At 36.1% G+C, this 21,955-nt stretch overlaps 1 pseudogene; it reads right to left on the reverse strand.

Moving 5' to 3' along the window:
- Positions 1–2,652: 2,652 nt before the first annotated feature.
- LOC142175806 (uncharacterized) lies at positions 2,653–21,733 on the reverse strand (annotated as a pseudogene).
- Between the last annotated feature and the right edge of the window lie 222 nt (positions 21,734–21,955).

Raw genomic sequence — 21,955 nt, forward strand, 5'->3', positions numbered from 1 at the left:
CGTGGGGTGTACCGCGAATGAGTAGAGTGTTTTGGTGGTAGGATATTTTTGTTCATCGTGAACGCGATGCGTTTTCTGCGTTTGCGAAAGAGGGACGTCTGGGCAGATTATAAGAACTCTATTTCGAGGGTTTCAACCATTTTTACATTTTTGGACATATAGAGCTCGAATTGAGGCGATTCTTGAAGTAATTTTCACCATATGAATTGGGATAAGTGTTCTCTACTCGATTTTGGTTATATTTCATTAATCTATCTTCGTTTTTGGTAATTTGATTTTGAATTTTAAAGAGGAAATTGGGGGTTTTGGCCTAACGTTTCATAATGTAAATTTTTGAGTTTTGAACATCGAATCGGAGTCGGATGGTTGGACTCGTAACTGAATGGGTTGTTGGATTTTGTAAATTTTTCGGGTTCTAAGGTGCGGTCCCGGGTTGTGCTTTTGGCTGAATTTGGGCTTTTGATTCAAGATTTGATCTTTTTCGAACGGGATTGGTCCATTTAGCATTGTTTGATGTACTTGAGTCGCTTTTGGTTAGTTTCGAGCCGTTCGGAGGTCGGAACGCACGTGATGGCATCGTTGGAGCATCGCTTGGCTTCCTCGGCTTTGGTATTGGCTTATTCGAGGTAAGCAACTCTTCTAAACTTAGTGTTGAGGGTATGAAATCCCGAAATACGTGTTATGTGATTGGTATTGAGGTGACACACATTTTAGGTGATAGGCGTGTGGGCGTGCACTATGTAAATTGGGACTCTGTTATTTCCATGGCACTGCATAGTGGTCCTACTTTGTTGATGTCCGTCTTTTCACGATGTGATAAAGTAATTGAGCGGTCAATCATGCTGGATATCATGTTTAGGCTTTATGACGAGACTGCTAGGACCCATAGTGGTCACTTCTTGCTGTCATTTCACTGATTTCATTGTTATTTCGTACTCAGTCATATTCATGTATTCATATCATATCTCAGTCTCAGTTGTTATTTATTGATACATTATATCATTGTTGTCGGGCTAGTTTCATGATATTGTGAGCCCGTGAGTGAGATTGGAGAGATTGATGACTGAGTGATGCTGGGGGCCTGTTTGTGAGGATAATGATACTATAGCATGTGAGTTATCCGTGCAGCAAGTGAGTTGTCCGTGCGGATCCAGATATTGATACTATAGCACGTGAGTTGTCCGTGCAATACATGAGTTATCCGTGTGGATCCTGATATTGATATTATAGTACTTGAGTTGTCCGTGCAGTACGTGAGTTGTCCATGCGGATTATAGCGCTTGGGATGTAGGAGCCCCTTCGGAGTCTGCACACCCCCAGTGAACGCAATTGACTATATATATGCGGGTCGGGTTGCACGCCTCAACAGGCCTTATGGTCATATATGGATCGGGCTGCATGCCATAGCAGATATTGTACAGTGCTGAGTGATTAAGTGTGCTGAGCATTGGGCATAGTGAGAGGGAATGCGAGATAGTGAGATTGAGTACTCTGAGAGTGTGAGTACATGAGCTCATCATTGAGATGCATTGTATTTGACATGCGTACTTGAGATACATGCATAGAGATGCATTTCCTTGTGCTACCTAGTTTTGGTGACATTTATGATTTTACCTATATCTTGACATGTAGGCATAGAGACATTCTTTCCCCATGCTATCTGAAAATGAAACATCTTACTTATTATTGAAAGGAGTTTTGGGAAAAATCACAGTTTTCAAACTTACTCGTATTTTGGCACTTTTGGTAAAAGATTTGGGTTTTCACTGAGATACTTGAAAAGAAATGCCTATTTTTCTTGGACTATGAACGAATTGGGCATTTTATTTCTGAGATACCTCTTTTATTACTTGTACTATGTTGTTATGAACTGTTGTAGAATATTGGTGTTGGACCCGACCTTTGTGTTAGCTCGTCACTACTTTCAACCTAAGGTTAGATTTGTTACCTATTGAGTACATGGGGTCAGTTGTACTCATACTACACTTCTGCACCTTGCGTGCAGATGTTGGTTGCTGATGTTGTTGTGTTCGATGGGAGCTGGATCCGAAGATGTTCCTGCGTTCCGGTTGTAGCTGCCTCTTGTTCATGGTAGCCTTAGATCTATAAAACTCTGTTAATGTATTTTCCAAACAGATGATGTATTTACTTCATTTCAGCTTTGTAAACTCTATTCTTAGAAGCTCATGATTTGTACTACCAGTCCTTGGAAAATGTATAAGATTCGGATAATTTCTTTACTTAACTGTCTTATTAAATATCATTGGAATTGGATAGTTGTTAATTGGCTTACCTAGTGGGTTGGGTTAGGTGTCATCACGACTAGTTGAAATTTGGGTCGTGATAATAATAGTGCTCTATTTAGTTTCATCATGAACATATTTACATTCACAAATGCCAACTTTTATAACAAATATGAAATAAATGTAAAGCAAATATATTTTAATAATGTAACCAAAAAATAAAGTAGCAATATAGAACGTACTTAGTACAAGATAGATAATGTCATATCAAATGATTTGTTCTCACGTAAAACTCAAATCTTACTAAATTATAAAAGATAGTAATTTCAATGTGTAAGTACTTTAAGATCACTCCTAATTCGAATTAATTTTCCTCAACTTCTAGACTAAATCTTATAAAACCAACTCTTCACAAGTCAAGCTTTTCACTGCCAGTAATTGACATCACTTTCTTCAAAAATACTGCACAAGAAGTCACAAAAAAAAAAGAATTATACCTTTATATAAAGTGAACTCTTTCCTCTTGTAAACTAATTGGAATACCAAAAATAATAACAGATTAAGGTTCTAAAAGAGAAACAAATTGATAATAAATATAATACTAGCAGCTGAAGAGAGAAAGAAACAGACAACATAAAGCAAAAAATCCAACAAAGTGAACGCAACTGCCCAAACCGAACAACAACTGAAATATTATAATATCATAATGCAGTTGAAGATATTTTTTTGGTTGGGGGGGATGTGGGCGAGGGGAGGATTGAATTTTGAAATATTAGTTTCCGTAAATGGTGTACTGAGATGAAAACTAATGAGTGTTATAGAAGTTTTGCAAAATATAACATGAAGGGTTTGTACTTTGAAAAGGAGGAACAAGAATCTTGTAATTTTTTCAAACTTGCCCGCTTATTTTTCTTTGTGCCAACTTTACTAACTCTAGTCTTCTTGATTAGGTTAACCTGAGAAGAAATATTAGATTAGTTACTCTGGTAGTTTACAAAATTTACAACTTAGAAAATTGTGAATACACGATATAAAAATAGGACAAAGTCATATAATAATTTTTATTTTCTAGTATGATGGTATTGCAATCATAGATCTTTATTTCCCTGATTTAGGCAAGAGTCTTTAACTTGCTCTTTCTTCCAGGTTCTACAAGAAGCTAAATACCTTATGTAGGAGGGTAAAAACATGCTTGATGGAAATTCTACCAATTAACAAAAAGAAAAAAGAAGCTAACTTCTTTACAGCTACAACAAGAATGCCACCATCATCGTCAAACACAAATTTAAAAAATGGAACTCCATCCTTAAGTGTAAGCTGCAGAATATCCTGAAGAGTTGAGCACTGATGCTTTTTCATAAGAACATGCTTACTGTGGTTAGTGGGCAATGTATTATCATTTGAGTTTCCATTCGGAGGTGGACAAGTCTCAGCTATATGCACCCCCTTAGGGCTCAACAATGAGAGGACATATTCATAATCTTTTTTACTGTAAAATAGCCTATATGCTTTGGAATGCTATTTTGAACCTTTACGTAACTGAAGTGAAAATTGACATAGTTAAAACTATACTCTTTGAATGTATGTAGAAAAAGATATAGTTAAAATGAGTTTACGAACTCACCTTTGTGTGAACAACTGAAACATGTGATAATGATTGTTGGTGATCGTCCATTGAGTTATCAAAAACCTATCACAAAAGAGGAAGATTACTACAATTAAAAGAAAACTAAATTACAATATTATCTTAAAAACAATAATTTTTTGCTAAAGAGCACAATACGTTTTACCTGCTTATCACCAGATAATTTCCTATTTGAGCCAATAGTAATACCCAAAGATTCTAGATATGCATATATACCCAACTTTACTTTGTCGTCTATTTTTGCATCCATATCATTTGTTGCTTCAAACATTTATTTCCCCATCGCTTTTATTTCTTCTTTTGCTTCAAATAACTTTTTCTCCGACACTTGTATTTCTTCTTTTGCTTCAGATAATTTTTCTTCCATCTCAATTCTCATAGCGGAGGTAGCTTTTTTCACTTCTATCTCAACCCTTCTATCAAAATCTCTTTGCTCAGCCTGGGATCATTTATATGCAGCGCCATAAACAAAACTTGGAGCTGCTTATTTTCCTAGAGTTCGAACATTTTCATGAGTGTCTGATCCCATAACCTGTGCATACACATCATTAGGAGCACTTCCAGGGACATTTAACTCAAGATTCACCTTAGCAAGTTCATCCATTTCTTTCTTTTGGAAAGAAAAGGTAAAACAATGAAAAGTTAATAAAATTTTATATTGGAAAGAAAGTAATTTTATATTCATAAAGAATAAAAATTTACCATAGTTTCATTAGCTATCTCATTTACTGGTTGTTTATTCTTTCTCGTATGTGTTTCTTCGAACACCTCGATACGACTTGGTTTTACACCATTCTTCTTTATCATCTGTTTAAATAGTAAAAACTTTGTAGCAAATATATTCAAGAAAATAAGTATTGATATATAAATTGCAGAAAGCTTATAGTAATATGGCATACATTATCTATAATTTGAGAATAACGTTTTCTTCCTGATGTGTGTGGCATAGTCAACTTTCTTCGACTTTCTTCGTTCCACTCGCTCTTTTCCTAGAAATGTTACACGTAATTTTATGTATTAGAGATAATTCATGGCCAAACATTAGATCAAAGAAATGTGGCATTAGAAATGTTACATGTAACATTTGTAATGACCCGACTTCTCATATTGAATATTTACTCTCCTTCTAACTATTTGAAATCTTGAATAGCTTTATATGATGTATTATGACATGTGTAAATCGTTGGTTTTGATTTTAAGGTGTGTCGGGATTAGTTCGGAAGAATAAATTTCATGTTGGAAGCCTTTAATTGAAAGAGTTGACCAAATTTAATTTTTTAGTATTCGACCTCGTATTAAAATTTTGATGCTTCCGTTAGAACCGAATAGTGATTTTTAACTTGGGCGTATGCCCGAATTTTGAATTTGGATAGGTCTAGAAGGTTTCAGCACTAATTGGCGAAAGTTGGAAATATTAAGTGGAAAAGGTATCTTAATTTGCATAATACCTACATTTGAACGGGTATAACTCTTATAATGTTAAGATACTTTCCATGAATTTTGTACCTAGAGTGTATCCCTTTGAGTCTAGTTTCCAACACATCAAACTGTTTGTCATTTGGACTTTCCTACTAAAAGTTATGATCAAATTACTAAAGTTAGACCACATAGTTAATTTGGCGGACAGCGAAGCGAAGCTCGCTTCGCCAGACCAGACGCAGATCTTGTCTTCCCTTGCCTGCAGTGGACAACGAAGTGAGGCACACTTTGCTAGAGTAGACGCACCCCAGCTCTAGCTCTTTTTAAGCCAATTCGGGGTTCATTTTCCCATTTCACTTGGACTGATTTTGGAGCTCTTCTCCAGTCTCTCAACACCACCAACTCCCCTCTTTTTCAAGGTAAGCAATCCTCATTATCTTGATGTGAAATTCTATTATTTCTACACTAGTATTGATGAAATCTACACATAAAATACTTAGATCTTCAAGAAATTTCTTCAAGAACTCAAAGAAGGGTTTTGCAAGATTTCTTCTAAAAAGATAATCTTACACCCTTAGACTTACATGTATCAATTATTATGAGTATGTGAGCAATAAATAAGTAATAACACTAATTATATGGTGCTTGGGAGCCATAAATGCTTAAACTAGATTATTAGGTGTTGTAGAGATTTTATAATAAATTAATTAGCAATAATTGGGTGGATGTGAGTTCATTGATAATTTTAATGGTGCTAAAGAAGGTTGTTTGTAGACAAAGGATGGTTTAGTATCTCTTGTTGGTGGGAAGGATGGATTATTGGATGAAGAAACACCATTACTAGAGGTAGTAATATGCTATGTACTCTAGGTGTTTGATAAAATGCCTAAATGACCAAAAATCTGGAAATGTGCTACTAATATTGGTACAATTATGTTGCATTATTATAGATAGAAATTTGTGTAGTGTGGCAGACCATCGTAGTATTATTAAGGGGCGAATTTCATATTTGAGCCGTCCGAAGGTGGCTTCACTCGCGAAGATCATTTAAAGCATTGACTTAGTTTTGTCGAGGTAAGTATCTTGTCTAACCTTGAGTGGGGGAATTACCCCTTAGGCATTGAGTCTTATGTGGAAATTGTGTGATTGAAAATCATGTACGCGAGGTGACGAGTACGTACTTGGTTTATATGTACAAATTATATCGGTTTAAATTCGTAGACTCCCTTATGTATTAAATTAAAAAATTATTGAAACTTAGTAAATCCTTGATTTGTTATGCCTCATTCCTTGTTTGTCGAGTTTGTATTTTATATGATAAATTGGTGTGATTGCTACTTGAATTTTTATGTGAATTCCGTCTGTTTGTTGATTTGATATTTCTTTGAATTAATTTCATTATATATTTTCCATCTGCAACTAATTAATTAAATAAGCTTAAAAAGAGGCGTTTAATAAATTTATTAAAAATTTGGATTAAAGCAAGTGTTGTCCTATGCTGAGTTACTTTTCCATCTATGTTATTGTTTTGAGGTTTTTATACACGTTGTGTGGAGCCTTGGGCTATTTACTTTGAAATTAATTAATTTTTGTTGTATCTTTGGAGTTGGTTGTGGCCGGTGGGCAAATTGTGATATGAATTATTGTTTTGTGTTGTCGTTTAAACAATCTCCATGATGTTATTTATGCTTCCTACCTTGCTTGTTAATGATATACATGTGCTTGGTAAGGAAGAGTGTAAATCACGAAGGGTGATGTCGTGTCATTTCATATACATTATCATGTGAGGGAGAGTGTAAAGCACGAAGGGTGATGCCATGCCAGTAAAGCACGAAGGGTGATGTCGTGCCATTTCATATATATTATCATCTGAGGGAGAGTGTAAAGCACGAAGGGTGATGACGTGCCATTTGAGAGTGTAAAGCACGAAGGGTGATGCCATGCCATTTCAATTATATTATCACTTGAGGATGAGAGTAAAAGCACGGAGGGTGATGTCGTGCCATTATTTTTATATTATTATATGTTCATGGCACGAAGGGTGTTTCCGTGCAGACGAGGACAAGAGATATACATTATATTATGATATCTTTTCGTTGTGTATACATTCATGTCTTTATCTTGATATGCTATTGTGCACCTATGTTTTCTATGTGACTTGTAGTCGTTGTTGCTTCCTGTGTGCCTCTCACTTTATTTCTTTTATTGTTATTGGCATTTTCCCACCTAGTTGGTACTGTTATATATATGCTCTCTGAGAAAGAGATAAATGCACGAAGGGTATTGTCATGCCTTTATCTTGAGATGTTATTGTGCACCTATGTTTTCTATGTGACTTGTAGTCGTTGTTGCTTACTGTGTGCCTCCCACTTTATTTCTTTTATTGTTATTGACTTTTCTCCCGCCTAGTTGGTATTGTTATATATATGCACGGTGAGAAAGAGATAAATGCACGAAGGGTGTTACCGTGCCAATTGATTTGATCTACATATATACATTGGGTGAGAATGAGACAAGTGCATGAAGGTATTGTCGTGCCATTTGATGTGATATATTGAATATATTTCTCACACGAGGAAGGTTAAATGAGGTGTCACATGGTGACTATTTAATTGAAATAATTATATTCGAAAGATATTTATTTGAAAAAATTATATTCGAAATATATTTATTTGAAAGAATTATATTCGAAATATATTTATTTGAAAGAATTATATTCGAAAGATATTTATTTGAAAGAATTATAATTGAAAGATACATATTTGAAGGAAGTATATTCGAAACAGATTTATTGGAAAGAATTATATTCTAGAGACTTTTATTGAAAAACTTATAGATAAAAGATGTATATTTTGAAGGACTTGATTATTGGTTATACTTGTGTTTGTTGTTTGTTTGTGCAATATTTATGGTGTTCCTGTTGCCATGTTATTTATGTCACAAGTTGATTATTGTTTCCATCACTACTATTTGTTTTCTATTATTTTTGTATGTTATATTGCACAAGTTATTTGACTAGTGACTGTCTTGACTGTACCTCGTCACTACTCCACCGAGGTTAGTCTTGATACTTACTGGGTACCGACTGTGGTATACTCATACTACACTTCTGCACATTTTTATGCAAAGCCAGGTATTGGAGATATCGGATTCGGGCAGAGATTAGAGTGTGATCGCAAGGATTCAAGGTAGGACTGCTTGGTCGTCGCAGTCCCTTGGAGTCTTTTCATTATATTGTACTATCAATTCTTATTCGAATAGTATTGTATATTCGATCCTCGAGATCATTGCATGTATTCAGTTAGAGTTCGTGACTCCGTATTACAAGTCTTGGGAGGTTGTTGAATATTTCCGCTGTTAGTGTTGACACTTGTATTGAAATAAAAAAAAATGGCTCGAAATGAAATTGTAATCGGCTTACCTAGTCTTAGAGACTAAGTGCCATCACGACGCCTGTGGTGGGATTTTGGGTCGTGACAAGTTGGTATCAGAGTACTAGGTTCATAGGTTCTACGAGTCATGAACGAGTTTAGTAGAGTCTTGCGGATCAGTTTAGAGATGACTGTACTTATCTTCGAGAGGCTACAAAACTGTTAGAAATTTTTTACTTCTTTCATTCTTGTCGTGCGGAATTTGTTAATTTTGGAGTTTGAGCCTTTGTATCTCTATTCTCTCACAGATGGTGAGGAAACGCGCTACCGGGTCAGCTGAGCAGACACCCGCATATTCTGCTTGGGCTGCAAGAGGTCGGGGCAGAAGTAGAGGTCGTGGTAGAGGTCGGGGATGGGCGCGTGCCACAGTTAGAGCACTTGTCAGAGTAGCAGTTGAGAAGCTGCCAGTAGCTCCGGTTGAGGGACAAGCACCAGAGACACCTGTTGTTACCCCCAAACTTCAGGAAACTTTAGCACAGTTCCTGAACATATTTGGTATATTGACCCAGGAAGGATTGATCTGCGTTTCGCCAAATATTTCACAGATTAGGAGAGGAGTTCAGACTCCTACCACCCATACTCCAGAGCAGCATGTTCATATTAGTTAGGTTTCGGGTATAGTACCTGGACATCCTATTATTCCGGTTCAGCCTGAGTTCAGGCCAGAGGCTATCAAAAGAAGAATAAAAGAGACTTGAGAGTCTTAAGAAGTATAGTCCACCTACTTTCAGTGGCGCAACTACCGAGGATGCCCAGGGATTTCAATGTCACTGTATTCTCCGCACCATGGGAATTGTGGAAGTGAGCGGAGTTGCCTTTACTACATTTAGCTGTTAGGATCAGCGTATCAATGGTGGCAAGTTTATGAAGAGGATAGACCAGCCGATGCAATACCACTAACTTGGGCTTAATTTTCGGAGATGCTTTTTTTTTTGGGAAAGAGTTTGTTCCCTAGACTCTCCGGGATACGTAGTACACATAATTTGAACGATTGCGTCAGGACACCATGACGGTGTCAGAATATGCCATCAGGTTTAGTAAGTTAGCCCGTCATACTCCTACTTTGGAGAGCGAGTCTACGGATTCATTAAAGGACTCAATTATGATCGTAAAATTTTGTATGACTCGGGAGCTACAAGCCGACACTTCATTTAGGCTAGTGGTAGAAATTGCCAAGATGTTAGAACGTGTTCGGGGTGGAAGACGGGCGGGTAGAGAACATCCAAGAGGTGGAGGCCCGAACCATTGATATATTTGCTATGGTATGGCTGAGGTCGCTATACCAGATAGTGTCGTTACAAGTACGATCTCGAGTTATTATAAAGTAACTATTTTCTTACCGTGATTCGGTTTTGAGTATCGAGGCAAGTCCTCCTAATATGCTCCACTCATGAAAGAGCTTTGTAATCCTGAAATTTACTTATGTGAATACTCATGTTGGGAGATTATATGGAGATAGTTATGTCTATCATTATGTGTTGGTCACTAAAAATAGTTGTGAGGCTAAAAGTGACTTTTGTTAATCATTTCGGTGAGTTTGATGTATTTTCCGGATAATTGATTTCAATTATGAATTATATGCCCTACCGGTATGAGGGTTCATTATGTGTTGTTAGGAGTTATTTTGGTGTTACTCTAGTAGGTGGATAGGGCCAATTATAGGGGAGACTCTGCTGAAATTTCTGAAAAAATTGGGAGTTAAAAAAAATTTGGGAGGTTGAGATGTGCGAAATAAGAGATAAGTTATGTTATGTGTTTGAGGGCGGACTCTACTTCTCATTTGAGGATGAATGATCCTAAGTGGGGGAGAATATAATACCTCGAAAAATTTTGAAGTACTTAAGCTCTATTAAGAAAGTTGATGTGTGCGTAGGCACGAGTTGCTATAGCCAGTTGAGACTAATACCGTGCGTTGATGTAAAAATCAGACTTTTAAAAAATATTTGAAGTGTAAGAAATTTGGTCTTAAAGTTTACAAATATGGATAAAAGAAATAATCTCAATTGAGTTGGTGTTGTCGGGCTTATGTCAAATGCGATAATGTAGGATCAACCGCGAGTATATGTGTAAAAGTAAAATCATCAATTTGGTAACCTTAGAATAAGTCTCAGCATGTTTGAGGACGAACGTTTGTTTAAGAGGTGGAGAATGTAATGACCCGACTTCTTGTTTTGAACATTTACGCTTCTTACAACTATTCGAAGTCTTGAATAGCTTCATATGATGTATTATGACATGTGTGAATCGTCGTTTTGATTTTCAGGTATTTCGGGATTAGTTCGGAAGAATAAATTCCATGTTGGAAGCCTTAAGTTGAAAAAGTTAACCAAATTTGACTTTTTAGTATTCGACCTCGTATCGAAATTTTGATGGTTCCGTTAGAACCAGATGCTAATTTTGAACTCGGGTGTATGCTCGAATTTGCATTTGGATAGGTCTAGAAGGTTTCAACACTAATTGGCGAAAGTTGGAAATATTAAGTGGAAAATGTGTCTTAATTTGTACAACACCTACATTTGAATGGGTATAACTCTCATAATGTGAAGATACTTTCCATGAATTTTGTATCTAAAGTGTAGCCCTTTGAGTCTAGTTTCCAACGCATCAAACAATTTGTCATTTGGACGTTCCTACTAAAAGTTATGATCAAATTACTAAAGTTAGACCACCCAGTTAATTTGGCGGACAGCGAAGCGAAGCTTCGCCAGACCAGACGCAGATCTTGTCTTCCCTTGCCTGCAGTGGACAGCAAAGTGAGGCACACTTCGCAATAGTAGACGCGCCCCAGCTCTAGCTCTTTTTAAGCCAATTCAGGGTTCATTTCCCCATTTCACTTAGACGGATTTTGGAGTTCTTCTCCACTCTCTCAAGACCACCAACTTCTCTCTTCTTCAAGATAAGCAATCCCATTATCTTGATATGAAATTTCATTATTTTTATACTAGTATTGATGAAATCTACACATAAAATACTTAGATCTTCAAGAAATTTTTCAAGAACTCAAAGGAGGATTTTGCAAGATTTCTTCCAAAAAGGTAATCCTACACCCTTAGACTTACATGTGTTGACACCCAATTTTATCCATCCTTACTCCATATTATTCTAATGAGCTACTACTTTATTTAAGTGTCATAGTAATATTTATAGCATATTTTACGTATCACTACTTTATTTATTTTTTTAATTTTATTATATTTTTTCGCTGCATATTTTATTATTTAAATAATTAGCTTTTGGTACTATAAAACGTTATAGTTTATTTAAGCATATTTATGCATTTGTTTTAAGGTTTATATCTCATTCATGCATTTTACTAATTATTTATTATATTGATACTATATTGTTATGGCATTTTTAATTAAAATAATAGCTCATTATACTTGTCCATTAATTATTCCTTTTCTTTAAATTCCCAAATAGAATTCCCGTCAACTTCGTCGTTGGACTCCTCCATCTTATTAATCCATCTTGGTTTCATAATTTTATTTTTATAATATTTTTTCCTTTCTCTTATTATTTGTTTCTTTTTTCAGTACCTACCTAACTACGATTACCATACAAATCTTTTTTTGCACCGTTGCAGATTCTCATACAAGATTCCTAAAGTTTTGCTCTAATCTTTCCTACTATGTTTGTTACACGCAGCACATTTCCCATACATTTACACATATTCATCCATTTTTGGGGAGGATTTAATTTGGTAAGAAAATTAGAATCCCCTTTGATTTCTCTGTTGAAATTTGAACGAAATCTTTGCCTCAACTTCTAGCTATAAATAGCATGCTCTTGAGCTGATTGGGGAGCACTTTCACCACTGTTATTTACCACCCCTATAACACTTTTCAGCGAGAGACATTATAACTATGATTTCTTGGGTCTTTCTGTGCCGACTATAAACCGAGTCAAAGTTTGTTTCTTTTCATTCCACTTGATATAACTACTACCCGAAACTTTTAGATGTTCTGGTGATTTTTGAAGTCTCGAGGATAAGGTTATATTTCTTATTGTTGCTGCTCAAAGTTCATTGCTGTGATTGTTTGGCTTATTTTCTGTCGAAAACTCTGTTCGCGAGCTATTTATTTGGATTTCTGGTTGTCTTATTAATTCGGCACTTCGCGAACTGGTTAGTTTTCGTGAACAACGCATTATGATTCTTTCGTGTGCTAGTTGTTGTTAGAATAGACTAGTAATCTTCTTTAATCTTTGTCCCTTTTTATCTTCTTTTGCGTGTTATTCACACGTGGTTATGCTGAATGTCGTGCGGCATTCCTTTGAAATGCATACCAAATTAAAGCCCAGGTACGTCTCTTAATCTCTGTATGTGCACAATCCGGTGTGCTTAAACATATTATCTGCCATAAGCGATTAATCTTTAATTGTCTAGGAGCATGTCTATAGGATATTAATCTTTAGACATCATGCCTATAAAAGACTAATCTAGACAACTCGCAATCAATAACCTGCAATGTTTGAAGCCATGTTATAACTATCCTTTGTTTAGGTTGAATGATTAAAGAACCTTAGTTAATTGCTAGAGCTCCTGCCTTTAGGAATCAAAGGCAAATGAAGTCGACAATCTGTTTGTGGCAAAGTCTAATTCCATTCTGAAGTTTATCTGCAACTATTTGTATTTCGTTCTAAACTCATTCCCTTTTCCATAAGCATATTTAAAATCTGGAGTTTTCTTTTATGTTAGTTTTAAAAAAATCTGAGGTCAGCTTTGCAAATTTTTTGGCGGTTTGGCCTTATCATTTAGTTAAGTTTTGCTTTACTAGTATACTTGTCGCATTTGTCTTTATAAGTTTTTAATGAGTAATATTTTACTTGTGCCTTTACAAATAATCAGTCATGCTTACTATTTTAAAACGTCCTTTTAAAATACTTGTTTTCAGTTAAATTTGCTTCAACTTATTTCAAATCTTGAGTATTATATCAAATAACTTAGTTTATTTTAAGAGCCCATATAATTGTTCATTTTACTAATTATTTAATAAATTTGAAGGCCAACATGAGCCATTTCTTGCCTTGTATGCTATATGATCGAATCTTTACCTATTTGCCTTATGTGACGCTTAGCTAAATCAAATGTAGTAACCTTAGCTTTTATTTGGATCTAGAACTTCCTTTTAGATAGTGTCTAACACCTCGTGGACTGTAGGAATGGGACGGGTAGACCTATTAAGACACGATATAGAATCAACTAGTGCGCTTTAGATAACAACTTAAAGATAGTAATGAGGGTAGCGGACATGATACACAAATTGCCCGAATAGCCATTGAACTTTTGGCTATAAAAGTCTTAGCAAGCTTTGCACGAGAGTTGATCCATTAAGCGTAAAAACTTAGGTCCCCTTTTATGTAATTAAATATCCTTCCATGATATAATATTCGTTACAATCCTTACACATCCTTAAATTCTTTCTATGACTAGATTTAAGTAATTATTTTTCTTTAATTGATTTACATACTTGACCGCCTAGGATTAATTAACAACTTATCAACCTACAACCTAGTTTAACCCAATAATCCCGCATAGTTTAAAATTCGGTTGGGAACCACAGTTGTGGACCTCGAAGAGTGTCTAACACCTTCTCTTTGAGGTAATTTGAGCCCTTACCCGATCTTTGATGGCGTTGACTAGTCAAGCAGAGTTATTTGCATAATAGGTGCCCTAACGCACCTTAAAATCATTAGGTGGCGATTTTCCTCTTTTAATACCCTCCCATTTAAAAGAGTTGTCACACGTCAAAGCCCGCTCTCGCGAAAAAATAAGGTGCGACAACATGTATGGATTATTATGAGTATGTGAGCAATAAATAAGTATTAAGACTTATTGGATTGTGCTTGGGAGCCATAAATACTTAAACTAGATTATTGAGTGTTGTAGATATTTTGTAATGAATTAATTAGCAACAATTGGGTGGATATGAGTTCATTGATGATTTTACTGGTGCTGAAGAAGGTTGTTTGTAGACAAATGATGGTTTAGTATCTCTTGTTGGTGGGAAGGAGGGATTATTGGATGAAAAAATACCATTACTAGAGGTAGTAATATGCTATGTACTCTAGGTATTTGATAAAATGCCTAAATGACCAAAAATCTGGAAATTTGTTATTAATATTGGTGCAATTGTGTCGTATTGTTGTATATTGAAATTTATTTAGTGTGGCGGACCATCATAGTATTATTAAGGAGCAAATTTCAGATTTGAGCCGTCCGGAAGTGGCTTCACTCGCGAAGATCATTTAAAGCATTGACTTAGTTTTGTCGTGGTAAGTATCTTGCCTAACCTTGAGTGGAAAAATTACCCCTTAGGCATTGAGTCTTATGTGAAAATTGTGTGATTGAAAATCATGTACGCGAGGTGACGAGTACGTACTTGGTTTATTATATGTGCAAATTATATCGGTTTAAATTCGTAGACTCCCTTATGTATTAAATTGAAAAATTATTGAAACTTAGTAAATCCTTGATTTGTGATGCCTCATTTCTTGTTTGTCGAGTTTGTATTTTATATGATAAATTGGTGTGAATTCCACTTGGATTTTATGTGAATTCCGTGTGTTTGTTGATTTGATATTTCTTGGAATTAATTTCATTATATATTTTCCATCTGCAACTAATTAATTAAATAAGCTTAAAAAGAGGCGTTTAATAAATTTATTAAAAATTTGGATTAAAGCAAGTGTTGTCCTATGCTGAGTTACTTTTCCATCTATGTTATTGTTTTGAGGTTTTTATACACGTTGTGTGGAGCCTTGGGCTATTTGCTTTGAAATTAATTAATTTTTGTTGTATCTTTGGAGTTGGTTGTGGCCGGTGAGCAAATTGTGATATGAACTGTTGTTTTGTGTTGTCGTTTAAACACTCTCCATGATGTTATTTATGCTTCCTACCTTGCTTGTTAATGATATACATGTGCTTGGTAAGGAAGAGTGTAAATCACGAAGGGTGATGTCGTGTTATTTCATATACATTATCATGTGAGGGAGAGTGTAAAGCACGAAGGGTGATGCCATGCCATTTCATATACATTATCATGTGAGGGAGAGTGTAGCCGTGCCATTTCATATACATTTTCATGTGAGGGAGAGTGTAAAGCACGAAGGGTGATGTCGTGCCATTTCAATTATATTATCACGTGAGGATAAGAGTAAAAGCACGAAGGGTGTTTCTGTGCAGGCGAGGACAAGAGACATATATTATATTGTGATATCTTTTCGTTGTGTAACGACCTAACCTGTTATTTTGAGCATTTACACTTCGCTCAGTAGTTTACGGGCATGAGTAGTTCCGTATGTGAATCGTCGGTTTTGGTTTTTAAGTTATTCGGGACTAATTTTGAAGAATGATTCTCATCTAGTGAGCTTTAAATTTGAAAGAGTTGACCAAGTTTGACTTTTTAGCATTTGTCCTTGGATTGGAATTTTGATAGTTTAGTTAACTCCGTTGGGTGATTTTGGACTTAGGAGCGCGTCCGGATCGTGATTTGGAGGTCCATGGTTGAATTTGGCTCGAAATGGCGAAAGTTGAAATTTTGGAAAGTTTGACCGGGAGTGGACTTTTTGATATATGGGTCGGATTCTGATTCCGAAAGTTTGAGAAGGTCTGTAATGTCAAATGTGACTTGTGTGCAAAATTTCAGGTCAATCGGACGTAATTTGATAGGTTTCGGCATCGGTTGTGGAAGTTTGAAGTTTCAAAGATCATTGAATTTGAATTGAGGTGTGATTCATCGTTCCGATGTTATTATGTGTGTTTTGAGGCCTCAAGTAGGTTCGTGTTATGTTATGGGACTTGTTGATATATTTGGACGTGGTCCCAAGAGGCCCGGGTGAGTTTCGGACGGGTTTCGGGCTATTTGTTTTCCTTCATTCTTCAGTGTTGGTTATGTTGATGTTTGGTGCACCTAGTGTTCTTCGCGATCGCGGACTGAGGGATGCGATCGCGTAAGGGTAAAATTGAGGCTGAGTGTTTCTTCATCGAGTTCGCGAATATAGGTCCGCGTTTGCATAGGTTACTGCAGATCGAGCATCGCATTCGCGTAGGTGTGCACGCGTTCACATTGTAGAGTTGAGCTGGGGCAGGTCTTCATGGCTTCTTCATCGCGTTCGCGAACCTGGGGCCGCGTTCGCGTAGGTTCTTTTCGAGACTGAGCAGTTGGTGCTTCACGATCGCATAGCTTATTATGCGATCGCGTAGTGTATTTTCAGGGGCAGTGCATTTTTTTCTTCGTGATCGCGAGGGTATTTCCGCGATCGCGATTCATTGATTCGCTCAGTGATTATAAAGTACTCTATTTCGAGGGTTTCGACCATTTTTACATTTTGGGAGCTATGAAGCTCGGATTGAGGCGATTCTTGGAGCAATTTTTATCACAAGGATTGGGGTAAGTGTTCTCTACTTGGTTTTGGTTATATTTCATGAATCTATCTTCGTTTTTAGTAATTAGATTGTGAATTTTAAAGAGGAAATTGGGGGGGGGGGTGGCCTAAAGTTTCATAATGTGAATTTTTGAGTTTTGAACATCGAATTGGAGTCGGATTTGAGTGAAACTAGTATGGTTAGACTCATAATTGAATGAGTTATTGGATTTTATAAATTTTGTCGGGTTCCGAGGTGCGGGCCCGGATTGGATTTTTGGCCCATTTTTTGGGCTTTTGATTCAAGATTTGATCTTTTTCGATCGGGATTGTTTTCTTGGGCTTTATTTGATGTATTTGAGTTGCTTTTGGCTAGTTTTGAGCCGTTCGGAGTTCGCTACGCGTGTGATGGCATCCTTGGAGCATCGCTTGGCTTTCTTGACATTGGTATTGGCTTGTTCGAGGTAAGTAACTCTTCTAATCTTAGAGCTGAGGATATGAAACCTGAATATACGTGTTATGTGTTTGATTTTGGAGGTGACGCACATGCTAGGTGACAGGCGTATGGGTGTGCACCGTGTGAACTATGATTTCCGTTATTTTTGTGGTACTGTGTAGTTACCTGAACTTGTCTGAAATCATGAAATCTCTACGTACTAGAGTTATCGAGCTGTGATTATGTTAGAAATTATGTCTAAGCTACATGCTTATCCTATTGGGACCCATTGAGGTCATTTCTGTTGTTGAGTAATCTGCTTTCATTGCATTACATACTCAGTCATACGCATTCACATGCTTAACATATCTCAGTCTCTGTTGTTATTTATTGATGCATCATATCATTATTTTCGGGTTGGTATCATGACATTGTGAGCCCGAGAGACTGGAGAGATTGATGACTGAGTGAGGCCGAGGTCCTGGTTGTGAGGATGATTATGGGATTGGGCTGCACACCGCAGCGGGTCAGATTGGCTTACTATAGCACGCGAGTTATCCGTGTAGCACGTGAGTTGTCCGTGCGATTCTAGATATTGATATTATGGCACATGAGTTGTCAGTGCAGCACGTAAGTTGTCCGTGCGGATTATAGCGCTTGGGTTGTAGAAGCCCCTCCGGAGTCTGCACACCCCCAGTGAGCGCAGGTACCTACTGAGTACGAGTGCCGAGTGCTGAGTGACTAGGAGGACGGAGTGAATTGATACTCTAAGAGTATGCATATGATCTTTATCACTGATTTGCATTGCATCTGGCATGCGCACTTGACATCCAGGCAAAGAGATGCATTTTTCCTCATGTTGTATGGTATGACATCATTCATGACTTTTTACACACATTGATATGTGGGCATAGAGAGGTATTTCACACTTGCTATCTGGAAAGAAAATAAAATATCTTATTTATTGTGGAAAGGATATTTGGAAAAATTACAGTTTTCAAACTTACTCGTATTTTTGGCTTTTTCGGTAAAAGATTTGAGCCTTTTATTTCTGAGATACTCGTTTGTTTCTTGTACTATGCTGTTATGAGCTGTTGTAAAATATTAATGTTGGACCCGACCTTTTTGTTAGCTCGTCACTACTTTCAACCTAAGGTTAGGTTTGTTACTTATTGAGTACATGGGGTCGGTTGTACTCATACTACACTTCTGCACCTTGCGTGCAGATATTGACTGATGACGTTGCTGTGATCGACGGGAGCCAGTATTGAAGATGTACCTACGTCCCGGTTGTAGCTGCCTCTTGTTCATGGTAGCCTTAGATCTATAAAACTCTGTTAATGTATTTTTCAAACAGATGATGTATTTACTTCATTTCCGCTTTCTAAGCTCTATTCTTAGAAGCTCATGATCTGTACTGCCAGTCCTTGGAAAATGTATAAGATTCAGATAGTTTCTTTACTTAATTTCTTTATTAACTGTTATTGGAATTGGTTAGTGATTAACTGGCTTACCTAGCGGGTTGGTTAGGTGCCATCACGACTAGTTGGATTTTTGGGTCGTGACATGTTGTGTATACATTCATATCTTTAGCTTGAGATGCTATTGTGCACCTATGTTTTCTATGTGACTTGTAGTCGTTGCTGCTTCCTGTATGCCTCTCACTTTATTTCTTTTATTGTTATTGGCATTTTTCCACCTAGTTGGTACTGTTATATGTATGCTCTGTGAGAAAGAGATAAATGCACGAAGGGTGTTGTCGTGCCAATTGATTTGATCACTTTTATTTTGATTGGAACTCCTTTACAAAAGTTTTTATGTTAAATAACATTGAAATTATCTTTGAAATTAAATTATCGGTTTGTTTTGGAAATGAGTCAGCTTGCCTAGTTCCACGATAGGCGCCACCACGACAGGGGTTAGTTTGGGTCATGACATGCTTGAAAGATGTTACCGTGCCAATTGATTTGATCTACATATATGTATTGGGTGAGAATGAGACAAGTGCACGAAGGTATTGCCATGCCATTTGATGTGATACTTTGAATATATTTCTCACGCCAGGAAAGTTAAATGAGGTGTTACATGATGACTATTTAATTGAAAGAATTATATTCGAAAGATATTTATTTGAAAGAATTATATTCGAAAGATATTTATTTGAAATAATTATAATTGAAAGATATTTATTTGAAAGAATTATATTCGAAATATATTTATTTGAAAGAATTATATTCGAAAGATATTTATTTGAAAGAATTATAATTGAAAGATACATATTTGAAGGAAGTATATTCGAAACATATTTATTGGAAAGGATTATATTCTAGAGACTTTTATTGAAAACCTTATAGATAAAAGATGTATATTTTGAAAGACTTGATTATTGGTTGTACTTGTGTTTGTTGTTTGTTTGAGCAATATTTATGGTGTTCATGTTGCCATGCTGTTTATGTCACAAGTTGATTATTGTTTCCATCACTGCTATTTATTTTCTATTATTTTTGTATGCTATATTGCACAAGTTATTTGACTAGTGATTGTCTTGACTGTACCTCGTCACTACTCCACCGAGGTTAGTCTTGATACTTACTGGGTACTGACTGTGATATACTCATACTACACTTCTGCACATTTTAATGCAGAGTCAGGTATTGGAGATATCGGATTCGGGCAGAGATTAGAGTGTGATCGCAAGGATTCAAGGTAGGATTGCTCGGTCGTCGCAGTCCCTTGGAGTCTTTTCATTATATTGTACTATCAATTCTTATTCGAATAGTATTGTATATTCGATCCTTGAGATCATGCATGTATTCAGTTAGAGTTCGTGACTCCGTATTAATAGACTTGGGAGGTTGTTGAATATTTTCACTGTTAGTGTTGACACTTGTATTGAAATAAAAAAAAATGGCTCGAAATGAAATTGTAATCGGCTTACCTAGTATAAGAGACTAAGTGTCATCACGACGCCTGTGGTGGATTTTTGGTCGTAAAGGAATTACAGAGGAAAAACATAAAAATATTTAAAGGAAAAAGTATGATCCGCATACGGAATGCGCTAATAGCATGTGCTAAGGGCAAGAGAAGAAGATGTTTGATGCTCAGAGAATACATTTGCTTCATTAGAGCTCCAATAATGAACTAATGCACGTCACTAGTCTTCTTCTAACCTGTCTGGACGTTTAGCTAAGCGCTCAATATCATTGTTGTAATGCTCATAACCAATCATTTTTTCTTCATGCTTTCATTCTTTCCATTTAGATCCAAGCGATATCATCAACATACGTCTCATATCCTCAGTTGCATCAGTATTTTCCTGCAAACACCAACATATAACACATGCATAAAAGCATAAAATCAATAAGCATCTTAGTATATAACTTTTTCCTTTATTTTTCTAAGCACCTTAATATGAGCCCATATCCTATTCTTGTACAGTTTAGGCACAAGCCTCCAATCTTTATGATTTAAGGGAGCTAAAATGCCATTTCGTACTATGACTCCAAGTTTTGAACTCAATCTAGTTGCATCAGTTCCAATAGCTTAGTTAAGATCATTCAATTCAACATGTAAAATGCCACCATTTTTTCCCATCCCGAGTGCATCATAGTAGGACACCTAGATCGCTTAGATTGCTCTTCACTAGCACTAGAGTCTGCAATAATCAAATATAAAAAAGAGGGTCATCCATAACTAGTAAAACTCAATTAATTCTTCTTTTTCTTTTTTTAAAAATTCACATATAAACACTCCATTAATACCAAGGGATTAGAATAATAAAGTGATAGAGGAAAACCTGCCAGACGTATAAAATAATATCAAACTAGCAAGCCAAACAAAAAGACACATACGCATATGAGATTTAAACAACTAAAAAGCATAACAAGAAATCCCTAGCTCGATGAGCTATGTTCAATAACAATCTTTACTAGAATAGTGACAAAAATAATAAAAGTAACTAAAATATGTCGTCTTCTTCATCATATGTTTCTTTACTTTCCAAAGTAAGTGGGTCAATTTCTATTTCCGGCACACCTTCTCTAACCCATTTAATATCCTCTTCATTTTCAAATATAGTATCATCCAGCTGTTGTTCGGGCCACAATTTCATGTGCTCTTCTATTTGCTCATTTGCTGGTTTGTTTTCACCTAAATTATAAAAATTTCTTGGTTTAATTTCAACTGCAATCTTCATTCTTTTGCCATTGGATGATGGACATAAAACACATGTTGAGCTTGAGAAGCAAAGATGACAGGTTCATTTGACGGGTGCTGCCTTTTGTAGAGTAGCTGAAAAAAATTAACAAGAGTAAATCCATAATCATCTTTCATAATAAGCCCCTTATTGTTGTCCACCCATTCGCATCTAAATAGTATAAACTTGAGGTTTGCGGTATAATACAACTCAATTATGTCT

This window comes from Nicotiana tabacum, chromosome 22 (assembly GCF_000715075.1).
Source record: "Nicotiana tabacum cultivar K326 chromosome 22, ASM71507v2, whole genome shotgun sequence".
NCBI classification, from domain to species: Eukaryota; Viridiplantae; Streptophyta; class Magnoliopsida; order Solanales; family Solanaceae; genus Nicotiana; species Nicotiana tabacum.